Here is a 6,751-nt window from a genome sequence, read left to right as displayed (position 1 = left end):
GGGGAGGGGGGGGGGGGGGAGGGGGGGGGGGAGCGGGAGAAGAGAAGGCAGAGGAGGAGCCATGGTGATAGAGTCAAAGGCCAGTCCTTCTCTGGACACTTGGAGTCCTCTCAACCCTTCCAGCCTCTTGGAATCCAAGTGGCCCCCATCTCCACGTCGGACAAATTACCATTTAGGACGTGGAGATGGACTTCTCAGAATCCCACGAGCTGACTGTTTCCAGAGAATTCTTAACACTGGAAGCTCTGCATAAGACAAGAAGATGAAGAATCTGCCTGAAAGAACTGGAAAGAACCCTCCCCTGCTTCACTCTGGAAATGGCAGGGGTGAGGGAGATAATTAGAGGTGCTTTATCAGACTGGCTTCCCTGACTAGACTCCCAGGAGCCCAGCAACCCACCGATTGCAACAGCTTACATTTATTAAGTATATACTGCTCCACACTCAAAATAAGGTGGTAAGGAAGGTCTCCATTTTACTAAAGAGAATACTGAGGCCCAGAACGGTAGAAGCTTCAGGTCGCTAGCAAGAGAGAAGATGTGGTCTGGCAGAAGGGATACAAAGTCTGGAGTCGGATGGATCCCGGTTTAAATCCAACTAACCTCAAAAACAACCTCATTTCACTTAGCCTTAATGTCCTCATCTACACAACGGAGACATGGATGTTTATTTTACGATTGGGCTACTGTGAGAGAAAGTGAAATGTGGGAAGGTCCAATATAGTGTTAGGGACTAGAGCAATGCCAGAAATTACTATTGTTGTGTTTTGTGTAGATACCAGTTTCTTTTTGCATAACTACTACCTTACTCTTTAGATTTAAAGATGTATTTATTTTTTCCTTTGAAAAACCATAGTTTCCCATTCTCGGATGGTTGAGGGTAGAGGTAAGAATAATGAGAAAAGACTGACTTCTAATTGCTACCCACTTACACCAGACTGGGAAAGGGTAAACCCACCCCATAGTTACTGGGTCTTGGTAAGATCCAGGCACGCAATCCACACTGGACCCATAAGCTCCAGACTGGAGGTTATTGGTTGAAATATTGGGAAAAAATACTTTTCTTCCACTGAAATTGCTACACTGGGAAACTAAACCTGAAGCTACTGCAGCCCAACAGAATGAAGCAACACGCAGGAAATTCTACACCAGAGAGGAGGAAGGGATTGGATTTATATCTAAGTCACATCATTTACGTTTTTTTTTTCCAGACTGCTGCAAAGGGGGAACTTGGACCTCTCAGCTAAAAGTCAGTTCTCCCTGTCTGCTTAACCCAGTTTGGATTCAGATTGTTTTATTCCAACAGAGTCTCGACTGATATGCTGATATGTCTGAGGGGGCAAGTGACACTTGGGACGAGGACTCAAGATTTATCTTTGTGACTTTCTATCAACTCCCAATTTCTTTTCCTCTTCATCATGTCATCGCTTGCCTCTTCTGTTTGGAATCATTCTCTTCCTTCTCTCTTGTTATTCTGATTCATCCCCTTCCCACGTCTCTGACAGTGTGTGCGCCATGCCTCTGGCTCTTTGGTCCACATGCTCCGCAGGTAACAGGGCAGTCAAGGTCAAATGCACCGCCCTTGCACCAAGGAAGGACCAGCCAGCCTCCCTTCGGGAATGACGCTTTGCAGAAACAAAGCCAGGCACCTGGAGTGCATGCTGAGGGGAGTCTGTGGCAAAGACAGTCCCTTCTTGGGGACTTCACAAAGGTCATTCCTCTCTGCCAGTCCACTGTCTGCTCTGCACGTTCTCACTGAATGTAATCTACTTATGTTTCAAGTGAATCCACTTTACATAGGGTATCTGCAGCCACAGTACTCTCTCCCTCATCAAATTTGTTACAATTGTAATTACAAAGCTTTTGTGTAATTAATTAACTAGTGTCCATGTGGCCTTACTAAACTGCCATCACTGGAGAACAGAGACTGGCTTGGTTTTCTTCTTTACTGGTACCACCAGAACCTGGCATGCAGTAGGTACTCAATAAATGATACAATTATTCAGGACTTTGGGGGTTTTTTAGAAGATAATTCACTGTATTATTATTTAGAATTAGTTACTTAGAGTAAAGCTCTCTATATTATTTAGAATATAATTTCAGCTACTATGAGTGACCTAGAATACAGAGGCTTTAAAGGTTACAGAGGCTTAATAAAGCATTTTTCCTCTGCCATGTAAAGTCCTTTGATGTAGGCACCCTGGGCTGACATGGCAGCTGCCTGATGTGAGGGGCCAGTACCTTTGAGCTTGTTGCTCTCCTGTCCCTTGGCTACTGTCCTCATTTTTATGCTACAAGGTTATCACCATGTCAATGCCATTGTCATCACCAATGGAGAAAAGGCAAGTGGGCAGGAGAATACCCATCTTTTATTTAAGGGCACAACTCAGAAATTACACACAGCTTTCTGCTGTTGTCCTACTGGCCAGGACTTCGTCTTATTATCACCCAGGAAATACTGTCTTCCTTTTGGGTAACTATGTGGGCAGCTAAAAATCACTGGTATATGAAAGAAAAGGAAAATATCTATTAGGCAAGAACCATTACTACCTTGAACAAAGGTAGGCAATTTATTTCTGCACACCAGCCCTAAAACACTGGCTAACTACCAACCTTCACAAGGGGCTGGGCACTCCTCTTTCAGGAACAAGGCGAACTAGGACACACTCTCCCTCCATCTTCGTCTCAGCTCCTCTTTTCTTGTCACCACTTTCTCAATGTGACAGCCGCTGAATTATACATCTCACAAAGCCCATACTTGGAGCAAACCTGGCCTCTCTCTCCATTCCTGGGGAAGTCTACAGCCCACTTTAGAATAAGCAACTGTGGCCAGGGAGACAGAGCCCTGTAAGGATGTTCTACTAGAACTAAGCAGACGGGAAGACAGATTGGGTGAATGAATAAATAAATGTGAACATCAGCGGCCAATGTCATGTGTCAACTCCTGGAAGGCCAGGGCCCATGATGATACCTCCATGCAACTCTGCCTGTCCTCCCAGATGCTGGGATCGTGCAGTGAACGTTTGTGGAGATAGAGTCGAAGAACCAATATTTCACATGAATCTCAGCAGCATAAAGGTGATCAATGGGCTGAATACATGGTGACCCTGAGAACGGGAAAACTTTGCGAATGTGCGAGGAAAAGGTGTCAGAGAACCTGGAAAAGCCCCACGGCTGCGGTTTGCTGAGGCAGTGATCTGTGTCGAGCAGGCAGGAGATCCTCGTAGCGCAGTAAGGGCAGTGCGTGCTAACTGAGGCCAGAAATCGTCTTCATTACCGCCGTGTTTCTGTTATCCTTCACATCTAAATGAGACCCAGTGGGGTAAGTTTGGAACATGATTACCAGGGATTTTGCAAGGTGGCTCATTAACATAATTCTTCTAATTAGAAACCAAAGAAGCTCTTGTTGAAAATTTTCCACTAAATATTACAGGGCCATAATTCCTGCATCGTTAGGTGGCCACTCTGCATTCTAATTTCAGACCGCCCCCATGACCTCTGAAGGACCCAGCTCTGGAAGCTTTTTTTTTTTTGCATTTAGCAGGTATTTGTGGTGCACCTGTATATTGAGTACTGGGTTAGATGTTGACGATGTGGAGATACAAGACAGTCCTAGCCTTAAGAAGCTCACAGTCTAGTAAGAGGGGCAGAGAGATATACAGGGGCACTGCAATAAGATGCACAGGGTGGTGTGTGTGTGTGTGTGTGTGTGTGTGTGTGTGTGTGAGAGAGAGAGAGCGGGGGAGGGAGAGGGAGGGAGGGAGAGAACTGTGTGAGACAGGTAAAAAGAGAGAGAACATGAGCAAGATCGAGGCGTTGGGGGAAAATTTAATGGCATCTCAGCTCGGGAGAGGGCGTGGAGAGGGGGAAGAAGCTCAAGGAAATCTTTCTGTATAAGGCCATTCATTACTTATTTTGAGGATCTGAAGGCAAAGATAGGAAGAAGAAATGTCTTACAGACTGGAAAGTAACAGCTACAAAAGACCAGGGGCATAATAAAAGAGGATGGAAAGTCCCAGGACTGCTGGGAGGTCAGTATGTCTGTAAGTCAAGGGAGAGAATGGGAAAGTGGACAGACATCTCACACCGATGGGGGCTCAGACCACAGCATGCCTTGGACTACCATGGTAAGGAGGCTTTTTTTTTTTTTTTGGTTTTTTGACACAGGGTCTCACTATGTCAAGAGGTATTTTTAAAAGCTAAAAGAAGAGAATAAGTGATGGGGTAAGACATAGGTCAAAAAGCACTATCGCTTGATGCCTAGAAAATAATCCTGCCAGCAAAAGTGAAAATGTTCTAGAAATGTTTCTACCTCCACTTCTAGAAATGTTTCTGCCTCATCCCAATCCTCACCACCTGAATGTGACTCTATCAGAGGAACCAGGCTACAATTTGACTTTGCCTATCAGCTATATCTGATTGGTTTAGAGGGCGATCACATCATTAATGGACCAATCAGGCTACAGGGATGTTCCATGCAAAGATGGGCTCAACATGCTGTATGCCTTCCATAGGAATGAGAGAATCTCTGACTTTCTTAGCCTCCCAGGCTGTATTAGTCACTAAGTTGCCAGAGAATCAGAACTGCTGAGAGAGAGAGAGAGAGAGACAGAGAGAGAGACAGAGAGAGAGACAGAGAGAGAGAGACAGAGAGAGACAGAGAGAGACAGAAGAGAAAATTTACTGGGGGAGTTGGCAAATGCATTTATAGAGGCCAAGAGGTTTCATGATCTGCTCTCTGCATGCTGGAGAATCAAGAAAGTGTGATTCAGACTGAGTCCAGTGGCCTGAGAACCTGGAGCTCTCGTGTCTGAGGATAGGAGACGGGGTTCCAGTTCCAGAAGAGGGGAACTTGGCCTTTCCGGACCCTCCAGGACTCAGATGGTGCTTACCCTACTGATGAGGATGGATCTTTTTCACTTAACCCACTGATTTCAAAAGCCAATCTCTTTGAGAAATACCCTTGTGGAAAGATCCCCCTGCCAAATGTTCTCCCAGTTACCTGGGTACCCCTTAACCTAATCAAGTCAACACATACAACTAATCACAGAAGGCTGGTCCAAACCTTCATTTCCCTGAGACATAAACTTGGTGGTTCTCGGGATGGGGTGACTTTCCTAGGATCACACAGTGTGCTCTAGGCTCACAGTGCTCCCCTGTGCTTGAGCATTGCTTTCCAAAAGCACAAGCCACCTCGCAAAGATTTTCTGCTGGCTTTCACATTATTTCAGACCCACCCGTACCTCACTTATTTTTGTCTAACATGATACAGTATCTATCTTGTGAGAAGTGGTGAAACGGACTATAATAAATGTATTGCTTAAGGGAAGAAAGTTGACAGGAATATAAATACAGGCATGATATATAAAGCCCCACACATCCCAGTGGCCTCATTTATTAAAATCTTGCCATGCTAAATTTACAAAGCATATCTGTCTCTATATATGTTCTCATAAAATACCACTTATGCTGTTGCTCAGATGCACCCCTTCCAGATTTTACTATTAGCTGACCTTTCTCCCTGCAAACCTCAAGGACAGACTAATGTCCACCGGGGCCTGCGCAGTTAAGGATGTTCAGGGAGGATTTCTTTTTGAGCGGGAGGGAAGGTATGATGGTCTGGTCAAGATTAAGATGAGGGTCAAGATGGGATTTCACATAGAAAGAGCTGTCTGGGTCATTCACAGCATTAAGGGTCCAGTTAATTAACTCTGAGCCTGACCTGAAATGAGTAATGGTCATATAGTCGTATATTTCATTAATATTTGTTAAATACTATGTTCTAAGTATGAGCAAGACAGAATTGAATTATCCACAGCTCTTGCCTGCAAAGCACTCAGGACAAAATGCATAGATGCTCAATAATAATAATAATAATAATAATAATAATAGTAGTAGTAGTAGTAGCAGTAGTAATACATAAGGCACAAACACATGCACAGTGGCACCTTGGTTCAGGAACGTAATTTGTTTTATGATTTTTGGGGAAGACGGGTGCACTTGCATGTGTGTGTGAGGAAGACAGCTGTGGCTGTGTGTGTCACCTGTTGTGGAGATTGTGAACAGAAGTACAATTTTGCTAAACGCTTTTGTTTGGGAACCAAATTGTTTGTGAACAGAAGTGTTCATGAACCGAGGCATTAATATATAGAGAGTCCACCAAAAAAAAATGTATACACACTTCAGGAAAAGAAAAACTTGTATAAATACTTTCATGCTAAATTTATTAAGACATCATGAGATTAATACAAGTTACATTTGGCATCTACACTTATAAGAGATGCTCAAAGTGGTGGCTTCTAGACACTTATTGGTATAGTGAAGTGCTGCTTGGGTCATTGAGATTGCCGCACATGCATTTTCAGTGTCTTCTTTAAGGACCGGCACTGTAGTGACTTTTCTATAATATATGACATCCTCTAGGGTCTCACATATGAGGGTAACACCATCTGCTGAAGATGCTGAAGAAAACATCGTGCTTTTGTTTTATTTTCCTGAAGTGTGTATACTTCCTTGTGACAAGCGGTATCAGTGACTGGGAAGCCACATGGCCATATGGCGGAAGATCTTGCTGAGGTAGACCTTGCCTGATCATCGAGCCACTCTCTTGTGTTTACACACGAATCTCCTCCTCACAGCTGAGGACAATGAAGCTCAGGGAGGTAAAGGGACTTGCCTGAATCAGTTAAACGGAAGCAGAGCAGTACTGGGATCTGCACTCAGATCTGTTTGACTCTAAAGAGCGCATTTTAT

The sequence above is a fragment of the Fukomys damarensis genome, unplaced genomic scaffold (genome assembly GCF_012274545.1).
Source record: "Fukomys damarensis isolate Sample0158 unplaced genomic scaffold, DMR_v1.0_HiC HiC_scaffold_34, whole genome shotgun sequence".
Lineage (NCBI taxonomy): Eukaryota > Metazoa > Chordata > Mammalia > Rodentia > Bathyergidae > Fukomys > Fukomys damarensis.
This window is presented reverse-complemented; position numbering follows the sequence as displayed.